This window comes from Rhincodon typus, chromosome 4 (assembly GCF_021869965.1).
Source record: "Rhincodon typus isolate 14 chromosome 4, sRhiTyp1.1, whole genome shotgun sequence".
NCBI classification, from domain to species: Eukaryota; Metazoa; Chordata; class Chondrichthyes; order Orectolobiformes; family Rhincodontidae; genus Rhincodon; species Rhincodon typus.
Window position 1 is genome coordinate 56,882,108 of NC_063335.1, and position 11,064 is coordinate 56,893,171.

Sequence of the window (11,064 nt, forward strand, 5' to 3'; positions counted from 1 at the left end):
AAAGAAGGGTCTAGGCCCTAAACGTCAGCCTTCCTGCTCCTCTGATGCTGCTTGGCCTGCTGTGTTCATCCAGCTCTACACCTTGTTATCTCAGATTCTCCAGCATCTGCAGTTCCTACTATCTCCTGGATCAGAGTTGGGAAACTACCACTGTGCCAAAAGCACCCTTGTTAGCCTGGGGTTCTGGATTACGTGTCCAGTGACATTTCCATTACTTCACCACTTCTCACTAAATCAACCTGTTCAGACATGGTATGGCACATTTCTGAAGACAGGTGGGATTTGAGCTCAGAGCTTCTGGCCCAGAGGTAGGGATGTTGCTACTGAGCCACAAGTGGTCCATTCCTAATTTAAATTGCTCCATTATTAGTTGCCTTTAGTTGTTTAGGCCTAAGTTCTGTAATTCTCTCCTTTTTAACTTGTGTAACTGCTCCTCATTCTTCCTTCAGATGTTCCTTGAAACCTCTTTGGCCAAGCATTTGGTCGTTTGCTCTAATTTGTCTTTGAGTGGCTCCAGTATCTAATTTTGACTTTTTTTTTTACACTGCCATGAAGCATCTTCCAATGTTTGTTATATTAGAGGATCTATATAAATACAAGTAGCTGTTGTTGAATTCTTCATTGACGTTCACATTTTGTGACAGGGCAAGAATGGAATATTTTTTCTCTCACTCGCTTTTCTGACCTTATGTTGTTTCTAGAAGCCATATATTCTTTACTTTGTCACAGTTCTGACCATCCACCGGGGAGGGATTCTGAGATAACATTCTCTTCTCCAGTCAAATTTCACCGAGGCCAAGAGTTGCATGCCAACTGGTGCCTCAATTCAGTTGGCTAATCTAGCGCAGCTTTTATACATTGGGTTTACCTGGTCTGTACAACTCTTAAAATCATGGGATAAATCTGAAACTTAAATCACATGGCCAGCTTTTCAGATAAGTGCTTGCAGCTAAGGTTACAGTATGTAACAGGAACAGATAATGCACAAAGTTACAGTTTTCACTAGGATAGTTTGCCATTATTCCCTGAAGTAAAAACTGTGGGTTGGATAATTTGTGATAAGTAAATTACAAAATTCTAAAAATTATTTTCTATTAAGTTTTGAAGTTACCCAAACTTTGTTCCTTATTTAATTTTCATTTTTAGTTTTCCACCACCCTATTTGTGCTTGACTTTGCTTGCCAAAAGGGCAGTGATTGCCTGAATTCCTAACAAGATTCAACACCTTTAATGTTGAAGCTGATAAACACCTAAAATCCAAACTAGCATCTATTTCCATGTATTAATATACAAACACACCTGTGGGTTTGTATTAGCATATGGATACAGAGGTTAATGCACACACATCTGAATATGTGCAGCTATTTAATTTATGCAGGTTGCCATGTATGTGAACCTAGAGTACTGTACTTCTGAATGTGCAAGTAAATAAGCCAGGTGCAAGAGAATAGGAGCTGTTAAGATAGTGGTCTCTATCCTTCTCTATTTTGCAACTTGTAAAATCTGTGTTAGTATTAATCAAGCAGTTTTAAAAGCTAAAACACAACACAAAGTAGGATTCCTCTAATTTGACCTGAAACTTGTTTCAGCAGGAAACCGAGTTATAAATGCTAATGACATAAATTGAATCGACAAATTACCCTGTGCCCTTTCGTACTGAGTTCCAGTATACTCTCTGGCTCTGTAACTCTACTTGAATTGATGTATCAGTCTTCAGTTGTATCTGCTGTTTGTTTTTGTTTTCTGCAATTACGTTAATTCAGCAGGAATAAAGCAGCCTTTCAATACTTGACGTGCTCATATTGATTTTTATATTATGGGCTTTCAATTTGATTGAAAAACCTTTTAACTGAGGTTTCAACTCCTAGTTCAAGTAGTCAGTCTGGTGCCAGCAGGCCAAAAAATTTAAGGCATGCAATATTTAGATAAAACAAGTTTAAATTTTTATTATATTACATAGCAAGACATACGTTTCTATGGAATACAGGCTATTCAATCTAATGGATTAATGTTGCTGTTGTTTTGTGCTCTAAACAAGCCTCCTGTCACCAGCAGTCCCCCATCCCATATTTGTCTGTCCCAAATACATCTGCTAAACCCTCAGTCATTGTGTGGTAGCAAGGTCCATATTTGTGATGTTCTTGAGTAAGGAAGTTTCTCCTGAGTACCTTATTTTATTGGTGACCATTTTATATTTATCACCCCTAGTTTTGTACATCCTCAAGTAGAAATACCTTCTTTATGGAGGGATATGATAGGATAGACACTAAGTAGAAAAAGACATTGACCGGTCATTGCAGAAAGAAGTTAAGACGGGGCTAGCTGTAGGTTCGTGATGACTGTTTGTGGGTAGTACTCCTAATGCACACACCCCATCAACCACCACATTTCTGCAAACTTGCAAAGTTTTTTATGTTTTGACAGTTGTAGAACGTTATTTCGTTGGTCAAGACATTATTATTTGTTTTAATTGATAAATTAAATCAGGCTTTTCTATGTACAATTTTTGATTTTTAAAAAAAATGGTGGCACAGTTAGGTGCATTCATGTTCATGTAAGTATTTAACCAAATAGCTCATTACAAACTCACTTTTCTTCCAGGGAACTGAATCGCCGCCAGCACAGAAAGCCAGGCTCTCTGCCATTGGTCTCCGAGAAGAAGAAGCACATTGTTGCTGTGGTAAAATAGTTGTTCTGTGAGGGGAAAAAAAGACATCTTAAGCATTGGACAAGATGTCAGAAGTGAATTTTGTTAAAACTAGATGGGAGGTACAAATAATGTTGCCTCAGTCCTTAAGATACTTCTTTCAGAAGCTGGGATAAACATTGGAAATATATCTTCGTTAAGAATTTTATGTATAAGCTGTTTCAGTGGACATATTTAAATTATCTGGATATAAATCTTCTAGTAATGTATCATGTGGAACTAAAACTATGCCAACTATCTAGTAATTAGGATATACTTTGTTATTAAAGCCTTAGTGTTCAATAACTTCTACAAATTCTATTCCTACCTCCTTAATGGTAATAATACGGTATTAAAGTATAGAGTGAAAGTAATTTGAAGATAATTGAACTCTCTTAAAAATTACATGTTATGTAAATAATCTTGGAAAACCTTAGTTTCAAGAAATGGTTTATGACTTAATTGACAAATAAATGAAAATGTTTAAGTATCCAATTCACATTTCATGTTTTGTCTTTTGATCAAATGATCATTTTATGCTTTCTAGCCCTCACTTGCATAAAAATTCAAAATTTGAGCTTATCCCATTCATTTCATATACTGATAACCATGAAAAGATACACTTAATACGTCTATTTATTGTTATGCATTTTATTGTCTTAACGTTTATAAATACTTTTAAGAAGAATTATCTATGGATGCATTCTCTGGAGACAAGTAAATTAATCACCCCCAAAACTCAGTACATAAATCTTTTTGATGCTTTCTTTCTACCTCCTTCACTGATGTAATAACCTACTAGCATAATCTATTTGAACATGCCCTAATCAGTTATGGTCTGAGACCTATCATGTCCAAGACCATAATCCTAACAGCACAGGATGCTATTACATCTGTGTCAGTTATGACTCAGTAAAGAAAAGTGATTGTATATTTCATTTAAAGATTATTTTGAAGTAAGGATGTTCTGCACAGCATTTCCAGTAACATTAAGCTATTTCCAAAGAAGGTTCGTGAAAAATGGCTGTGGCAAACTTAAAGGGCACAAGCCAGTTCAATACCTCTGCAATGTGTTTCCAATCTTTTTGATCCATCTTTTTGTGCTTACTATCTGTCGACATTTAGGATATCATTATCCCTTCTCTGCTGTGTGTTTTCTTTTGATCCAGCCAATTACTGGCCGCAATGGAAAACCTGAGAGAATTACCTATTTTAAGGAATGGTAAGGAGGCCAGGCTCTTCAAGTTGATACTCATGCTAGCATCTGCAGACGAAAGTAGCCTGTCCTTACTCTTGCAGCTATTTAGTGCGTGAGGTACCTAGTCACCAAGGAAACTAGGGCAGGAGATCTTGCAATGTTACTAAAATATAACTTAAGGCAGGATATAACTTTGAAACACCCAATCATGGTGTTTCACATTTTCAATGGTATTATAAGGGAAGATGACATGATGACAGTTATGGCATGAAAAATTAATTTCTGTAACTTGCAGGAGCGAAAATGGGTCTGTGGAGTGCAGAGAGGACACCCTGCATGAAGTCTTCTCGTACAGGATCATGTCCACTTCAGCAGCCATCAAATCAGTATTAGCTGCTGTCATTTGTCGACAGACTAACACCTGTCCTTCAGATTTTATTTTTCTTTATGAAATCTTGTCATCCCTTGTTCTGCTGTCCTGTAAACTGTCACACAAAGTCCTATGTGTTGAGATGCATCCAAACCTTTCCAGAAATTGTCAGCAGTTGTTGTCCCCCATTAGACACACTGTTGTTACTCCCTTTTTTAAATTTAAGTTATAGATTCTCCTGCTATATGTGTTCCTTTTGACCTATCCGTATTTCTGTATTCTGTATCTGTAATCTGTATTTCTGAAAAAAATAGTTTTAATCAACCTGTTCAGTTATGTTATGACACACATCTGGGCTACGTGGGATCTGAACATAGACCTTCTTGCCCAGTCCACTACCACAAAACCACAAGGCCCTCCAAATCTGCACTTTAGTCCACTTTAAATGCGTTGAATGAACTAACATCATAGAGTATGGATGAATATCTAATTTGCTACAGACCCATTGGCTCTAAACTGGCCTTCACAGGGGTTTGGTCTCTTTAAATTTTCTTAATGTGCATTTTAATTGTTTTAATTTGTATTCCAAGCACACATTCCGGGACGTTTTTTAAATTCTTTCTTCAGATGTGGTATTGCTGTCCAGACCAGCATTTGCTGTCCATCTCTATTAACCCTTGGCATAGCCTCTGAAATGGCATAGCAAGCCGCTGTTAAGTGTGAGCCACGTTATTATGGGACAGGAATCGCATGTAGGCTAGACCAAATAGGGATGGAAAATTTTCTTTGTGCGTCTGATGGGTTTTTAACAACAACATTTAACTGTTTTGACGCTGGCATGGAATCTTATTGCACAAATTAGCTGCTACATTTGCATGCATAGCAACTATGGTTACAGTTCAAAAGTAATTTATTGCTTTGAAGTTGTTTGAAACATAGAATATTGCAACATGCATCATATAAATGATAATTCTTCCTTTCATGGGAAAATACTGTTTGATACAGATTAACTTGGAGGAGGAGGACCACTTGTTCCTAACCAAAGTTTTATGAACATGACCACCTAGTAGCTTCAGAACATAGTTAACTTCCTTGATCTTGATCTTAATTTTTATCAGATGGGTTCGATACTGTTCTTTAAGGGAAATTCTTATTTCTACGTTTGGGTTTAAGATATCATTTTGGCAGATATGGTTGTGACAAAGTGTAGTTTTATTTGAAATTGAATGATGGAAATTGCCTGTTGTGTGCAGCAGCACCCATGGTAAAGCTTAGTAATCACTAAGCTGTTCCCTAGAGGGTACTTGCTTTATGGTCTGGCCAATATACATACCTCAGGAACGGACAGAGGCCTGTATGATCAAGAAGTCCTTGGAAAAATTCCTTCATGGAAAGGAATTACTGATCCCACAAGATTGTGGATGCTGATTAGCTGAGTATAGTTGAAACTCAGATTGACCGACTTTTGGTCTTCCGAAAGCAAAGGATAAGGAAAACCAACAGGGAAGTGAAGTTGAGGCAGAAGATGATAAAAATCAAATTACATTGCGGAACAGACTTGAGAGGCCCTTTGATTTACCCTATTTATTTGATTATAAATATCCAAGATCTGATTACTACTATAAATGGAATCAAACCTGAATGGATATTGATGAGAGATTAAATGTTGATGTATATTTAAATTTGTGACTAGATCCTCATAAAGCAAAAGATGAGCTTTAATATGCTAATTGAATGCAACAGCAATTTTCATTTAAATAGCACTTCTAACATCGTGAAACATCCCAAGGTGCTTGACTTTCATTTTATTGTCCAAACAGAAAATTTCATATGCAAGGTCATTTTGGGCATTGCTCATTCCTTGAAAAATTTCATACAAGTAACTAAAAACAACATCCCCATTCTGAGTACATATTCTCATTCATACATCTTGTTAACAGTTCTTATGGAGAAGGGCATAAATAAGTTCAGAAGCCGATTTGTCCTGCATCTGACGGATTATAGCTTTTCCCTGAACCGATCCAACAATATTACTGAGAGAAGGATTGATTCACGTTGTTCATGATACTACTTTTGCCATAATTCTTCAAGTGCTGATTTTTGTCAAGTCTAGTTCTTCAAAAACACCTGCCTGGTTTAGTAATCTATGTATCTTCTAGACAGTCTGCTCTCCTAAGAGAGCAGCACCAGCAATACACTCAGTTGAAATGTGTTTTGTGATTGTAGGGGTCTACTCAAAGATTTGAATCATCTGAGATGGTATATGATAGGTAATAATTATTCACAGGAACATTATCAAATAAACTTTGATCTTGAGCTATGTAAGGAGACGTTAAGGTCAATGACCAAAAGCTTAGTAAAAGAAGAAGATAATGGGGCAGGTGGGTTTGGCAATGGAATTCCAGAGCTTTTAACCATGGTAGCTGAAGGCATAGTCGCCAGTGGTGGGTTACTTTAACTCAAGGGTACAGGTGAGATCAGAATTCAAGGATCACTAATACCTGGAGATTTGCAGTGTGTCATGACTGAGTGAGGAAGGGTGAATCAGTTTCACTGTTTTTTTAACTCCCTCCTTGGTTGAGCACAACAAACATAGCTATAACATGTCCGTTAAAGCAGCACTAGTTAAAGAGCAGATTACAAAGTTTCCTTGAATGAAAGAAAGAGGAATTTTATTATTTACTAACCCCAAGAAAAAAAGAATAAAATGCTTCATTGAACACAGGCACAAAAGGTGTAAGGTTTAAAAAGGAGTAACTGCCCAGTATAAACAGGGACACTATACGCTTTGCAGGCTATAAGTGTTTACAGTCCTTGAAGTTGTTTTTATTCATTTGTGGGATGAGGGCATCGCTGGCTCGGCCAGCATTTGTTGCCTGTCCTTAATTGCCCAGAGGGCAGTTAAGAGTCAATGACATTGCTGTGGCTCTGGAATCACAAGTAAGCCAGACCAGGTAAGGATGGTAGTTTCCTTCTCTGAAGGACATTAGTGAATCAGATGTGTTTTTTTTCTGACAATTGGCAATGGATTCATGGTCAATATTAGACTCTTAACTCCAGAGTCTCCAGAATATTACCTGGTCCTCTGGATTATCAATCCAGCAATAATGCTATAAGGCTAGCGCCTCTCAAGTGTTAAAGTTTTATCCTGAGACAACAGTTGTTAAAGTCAAATCCCTCAGGATCTTGTATGTTTTAATTAAGTCACCTCTGACTCTTCTGAACTCCATAGGATACAGGCCTGGCATGTTAAGCCATTCCCCATAAAGCAATCAGCTAATTACAGATATTAGTGTATCAACAGCTTCCAGCATATTAACATTCTTCTGTAAGTACAGTGACCAGCACTGAGTACACTACTCCAGAAGTGAAGCCAGCAACAACCTGTATAACTCAAGCTTAACCTCCCTGTTCTTGCACTCAATTTCCCTTGCAATTAAACAACATTCTCTACTAGCTTTCCTGATTATTTACTGTATCTGCAAACTAACCTTTGGATATTTGTGCACTAGGACTGTATGATTTCTGCAAAGCTCGGTAACTTATTACCATTTAAATAATATGCTTTTTTATTATTTTTGCCAAATTGACAATTTTATACTTTCCTACATTGTACTCCATTTGCCAGACCTTTGTGCACTTATTTAATCTATCTACCAGAGGAGATGATGGAGGCAGGTACAATTAAAATGTTTATAAGGTAGTTTGAGGGGTACATGAATAGGAAGTGTTTCGAGGGATATGGGCCAAATGCTGAAAAATGGGACTAGATCGGTTTAGGATGTCTGTTGCGCATCGAAGGGTCTATTTCTGTGCTGTAAAACAGTATGATTCGATATCTCTTCGTAGGCTCCTTGTGTCCTCTTTATATCTCATTTTCCTACCTATCTTTGTGTCGTAAGCAAATTTAGCTACTATACCTTTTGGTCCCTTCATCCAAGTAATTTTATATAAATTGGAAAGAGTTGAATGCTCAGCACTGACCCCTGTGGCACACCACTTGTAACATCCTGCCAACCTGAAAAGACACATTCCTACTGTCTGCTTCTTGTTAGCCTTCCTGTCTTTTCATGCCAATATGTTACTCCTATACCTTGAGCTTTTATTTTATGCAATAGCCTTTGATGTGGCCATTTTGATGTGAAGTTTAAGTACAATACATCCACTGGTTCCCTTTTATCTGCAGTACAAATTACTTCTTCAAAGAACTCTGATAAGTTAGTTTATGATTTCCAGTTGACAAAACCATATCAGGTCTGCCTGGTTGCCGTGAACATATCCAAATGCTTGTTATAATGTGTTTAGCAGTGGCTTGTAACATTTTCCCTATGACCAATGTTAAGCTAACTGGTCAGCGGGTTCCTGCTTTCTGCCTCCTTCCCTTTTTGAATAAAGGAATTACATTGGCTATTTTCCAGTCTAAAGGAATCTTCCCCAAATCTAGCAAAGTTTGAGAAATTAAAATGTCACAGTTTTTTATTCAAAAATACACTTTATTCATGAAAAACTTTATATACATACATAGTCACTAAAGCAGTTCATTCTGTACAGTCTTTGCGTATGGAGAACAAACGAGTTTGACTCTCCCAACAAACCCAAGGCATTTCTTACTTATGTAAGATACTACTTACATATACTTGAGGCACCGTGAGGGTCTGAACTGAACAGACACCCATTATACTTTGCTTGAAAGACCTTAGATGGTGGTCTTTCCCCACTTCGCCTTGGTGGCAGCTGTACTAAGCTTTAGTGTGTCCCTCAGCATGTAGTCCTGACCTTGGAATGTGCCAGTCTGCAACACTGGAAGACTAACAAGTTTCAGGCAGACCAGAGAGCATCTTTCATCAGTTTGGTGGTTCTCTGGGTGTAGTTGATATCTGACTCTGTATGTCACGGGGACAGACTGTAGAGCACAGAGTCCTGCATGACAGGGCTGCTTAGGACAAACTTGACAAAAACCACTGCACATCTCTTCCTTTGCACAGGCACATACCAGAAGGCGATGTGTGACAGTTTTTGTCTGCTGCACCTGCTTCGAGGGCAGCATGCTATGGCGCAGAGTCCAGTCATATATTAAGAATCCCACAGCTAATGCTCTTCTCACCACCAACCAAGCGATGTTGTTGTGCTTGTTGGAAAGTTCTGGTGATGAGGCATTCTGCCAAATGACTTTTAGTCTGCTCAAGGACAGGACCCAGCCTCTCCTTTTCCTGCAGGGTCTCGAGGCCACAACGTACTAACCACTTGCTGATGGACTTGTGGCCAAAGGTGTTTTTCTTTGTAAATTTCTCTGAAAGACAGGTGATATGTAACAATCCAGCTATTTCAAACATTCCTCCGCACTGAGGCCAGTCCCATTCTTCGCAATATTGAGGACAGGTAGATCGTCATTATGCAATAACGCTTGGTGTTTGCGTACTGAGGGCCTACACACAGCTTGATGCAGTTCCACACAAAGGTGGCTGACAGGATGAGGGTAGCGTTGGATATGTTCTTCCCCCAACCCACCCACCACCATCCAAGCTTTGTACATGGTGACCATGCTGACATGGTCCATCTTAGATCTCCAGATAAAGTGGAAGATGACTCAGGTGACTGCAATGCTGCAGGTTTGAGGAATGAATCAGTCTAGCACCAAGTACAACAGAGAGAGTACCTTTTGCCTGATTACCCGGTTTTTAACCCGCAATGGAGAGATCTGATTGGGAATCTTTCTGTTTCCCACCCATTGATTGAGACAGCACTGCCGATGTTACTGTAGAGTTGTTGGATCCAAATGTGGAATCCATCCCCATAGCCCATTTTGGAGACCATATCCCACATGTAGGTGTGCAATATCCTGTCAAGATCCTTCTCCTGGCCTGGGCTGATGAGGCAGGTGTCTACCCTGCTGTCTTGCACGTAGATGTTCGTATTTCTAAGGAATGCAAGGCTTTCGGAGATTGTCGTACCTGGTACAGCACAAGTCCAGCTATTTCTAGATGCTACTTGTATCCTGTTTGGTGAAGACCACCACAAAAGAATTGATTAATTCCACTGCCATCTCTTTATTTTCCATGATAAATCACCAGGCTCATTTCTATAGGACCAACACTTACTTTGTTAACTCTTCCTTATATAAATAATTCTTTATTTAAATTTAAATTTATTTAAATTTAAATAAAGATAGAAACCTTTTCTATCTGTTTTTAAATTTTTGGCAACTTTCTCTCAAACTCTAATTTTTCTCTTCTTATTAATCTTTTGGTAATTCTTTAATGTTTTTATTCTGTCCAATCTTCAGACCTGCCAATTATCTTTGCAGAATTATATGTCTTTTCTTTGAGTTGGATCACATCTTTGACTTTGTTAGTTAACCACAGTTAGAGGTTCTGTACTTAGACTTTTTCTTATTTGTTGAAATATATCTCTTCTGTGCTTTCTGGAAAAGCCCCTTAAATGTTTGGTACTACATTTCGCTTGACCTATTTCATACCTTTTTTTGTGGGTTTGTTTCAAAACTTGATTTCCAATATCAGGGAGGACATGCTTTGGTCTATCTCAGTAACGGAAAGTAATAATGCTACATTTTCTTGGATTAGAGGGGAAAAGCAGTGATTTTTTATATTCACCCCAATCTCCTTTTCGTCCATGACTTTATCTCTCTTTTCTCTTTGTTCTTTCATGGGACTTGGATGATGCCAGCGTTGTCCATCCTGAATTGCCTTTCATCTGAATGGCACAGACGGTTAAGAATCAAATACATTTCTGTGGGCCTGGAGTCACATGTGAACCACTGTAGGTAAGGAAGACAAATTTCCTTCCTTAAAT

General features: G+C 38.2%; 1 long non-coding RNA gene across 1 annotated transcript in view; it reads left to right on the forward strand.

The window, feature by feature from the left end:
* The window catches only part of LOC125482943, a 21,264-nt gene extending 18,561 nt beyond the window's left edge, over positions 1-2,703 (forward strand). The window contains exon 2 of the long non-coding RNA XR_007261932.1: positions 2,602-2,703. This is a non-coding gene — a long non-coding RNA (uncharacterized LOC125482943). The remainder of the gene's footprint in view (positions 1-2,601) is intronic.
* Positions 2,704-11,064: the final 8,361 nt, after the last annotated feature.